Raw genomic sequence first — 2,629 nt, 5'->3', positions numbered from 1 at the left:
TTGAGCTTTCCCATTTTTTAATTAAAATATTATTAATGGAGAATGCAACGTCATGCGACGTATGAAAACCGCACTCGTAAATTGCGTATCGAGAATACGTTTCTGGATGAATTAATTGTTTTTCACTTGACGTTTCATTAATACAATAAATATTTGAGGGGACCCGAACGGTTGAAATCGAGGGCTTTTCCATTGTCCGAGAGATATGAAATTAGAGTCAGTTATATTGTGTTATTATTGTTGTTTGTGAAATGCCAGAGTGTGTCTACTGGTCGGTTGGCAGAAGTGAGAGAATGAGATACAGAATGGAGTGAGAGCGAAGGGATTGGCCACTTGGCAATCGCAACTTTGCAACTAGCCTCCATTGTGCCAACGTTGGCTGTGGGGGGCCCTTTATTACTTCGCGCCTCGTTCAACCCCGGCGAAACGTCGTTACACTGTTGAGAGGAAATTGACATAAACTGTTGGCCAAAGTATAAAGTGTTGGCAATTGAATCTTATATTTTTCGGTCAGATTCCAGGGCTACTTCCTAATTTAACGTTACGATGCCATTAATACACCATTTTAGACCAATTTATAAAGTCCTTGCGGAATTAAAGTTCTAATTATTATTTGAAGGATTTAATTAGACTATTGAAAAACAACTTATTGCTGGACAATTGCACTGGAATTTTCAAAATATGTAAGACGCGTAATGAGTGCTGTTGATTGAAATTTAATTACCCGGGTAAAAGAAATTGTAATCGGAATATTTTTTCCAAATTTTTGAAACATTTCTGGAAAACTTTTCGGAAAATTTTTCTTTCGAAACAAAAAAAAATCGGGAAACAAAAGAATTTTATTTTTGGGAAATGGTTTGAAAAATTTTTCGGAAAATTTTTTTTATAATTTTCTAGAAATTTGTGCGAATACAATTTTTTCTTTTAATTATACGGCGGTTTTTTTACTTTTTTGATTTTTCAATATTCTCAAAAAATACGCTATCAAAATTGTAAAAAAAATTCCTATTCAAATTTTTGAAAAATTTTTCAAAATCTTTCCCAAAAATAAAATTGTTTTGTTTTCCGATTTTTTTTTGTTTCATAAAAAAAAATTCCGGAAAAGTTTTCCCGAAATTTTTTGAAAATTTGGAAAAAATATTCCAATCACAATTTTTTTTAATCGGGTAAAATTCCTTTTAAAAAAAAGCATGTGAGAAATTCGATGATCCGGTGATGAGCCATTTTCGGACCGTACATATTAATTCCCTGGGAGACCGTAAACTATCAGAAACCATAAATAAAATGCGTCTGCGTGAATTTAATCAACCGCATCTATCTTCTATCTGATATAGTGGTCCATTTGGTTCATGGTTGGGGAATTTACTTTATCGCTAGCTCCTGTTAGAATTTGCGAACTCATCAGCAACCCGCAGGCGCTTTGAATCCCTCTACATAGTGATGGAAGGAAGTAACTCAAAACCGATAGACCAAAGAATTCATGGCATGATGGAACAGACGACCTCTGAACCACTGATTAAATTTGGACATCTCTTCCCCCAAAAGTTCAAAAAATTCCGAAAAATTCGGGGACGACATGCATTTCCGCGAACAATTACCCAATCCACTCAACTTTTTACACGACTAATTTCAATGAATTTTAATTGAGAGAAGTACCTGAAAATATTTCCTTTACATTTTCATTGAGTACTCGTGATGTACTTACGAAATATGAGTGGGTTGTCCCTCGCATTGAAGGACGATTGCATTCTGTAAAGGGCAACCTAGGGCCCCGACATAACCGACCTATCGAACCTCTTGGAATGTCGAACACGTATTGAAGTTTCCTGGGTCGAGACACCTGAGGTACCAGAAAAGACGTGTCCTGGGTTTTAGTATAACCTTCGATGCTCAGAATATATCCCACTTTTTCTCATGATCGTTTTGTGCTTCACATCTTTATTTATCGTTATTCTACATCCCATATAGTCTGTAAATCGAGGATATACTGATGGGTATTCGATACGTATATCATCGGATTTATCAGGTCTAACGGCCGGCAGACGCTAGATTTATAAAATATTTATATACATACGTTTACAAATGAAGAGTTAAGCCGACCCCCGAAATTTATATTATCTCAAATATTTTCGCAATATAAATTGGCGCAATTTATTTATTATTCCCCAGCGATTGGCCTCCACCAAAATTTTCTTATATTTTTTATTTCGCGGGATTCGCGGCGAATTAAAAAAGGAATAATCACAACAGCTGTTGGTAATGAGTCAAACACCGGAAAACAATTTCCTGTTTTAAACAATTTCCAGAAGGCCATCCCATAAAAAAAACGAATTAAAATTCATTCATCTTTGCAACATATTATATTTAATGAGAAAAAATATCCACATCGTATCGCAAATAAAAATGATCGTCAATGGTTAATATGAAAAAGACGTGACAACGACCGACAGTAGATAATTCAGTACCCGACAGGACCATCGACCACAAAAACCAATTGGAGTCCATTCACAACACTCCGGCATTCCCCGGGTGTGAACCCCGCCCCCAGGTTGCCACAAGGTGGGGATAGACGTGCGCCAGTGATGATACGACCGCGTGGACGTATTCCAGAAAGTGGGGACTACTCCGA

Source organism: Fopius arisanus, unplaced genomic scaffold (assembly GCF_000806365.1).
Source record: "Fopius arisanus strain USDA-PBARC FA_bdor unplaced genomic scaffold, ASM80636v1 scaffold00072, whole genome shotgun sequence".
NCBI classification, from domain to species: domain Eukaryota; kingdom Metazoa; phylum Arthropoda; class Insecta; order Hymenoptera; family Braconidae; genus Fopius; species Fopius arisanus.
The sequence above is the reverse complement of the archived record's forward strand: the minus strand, read 5'-3'. Positions refer to the sequence as shown.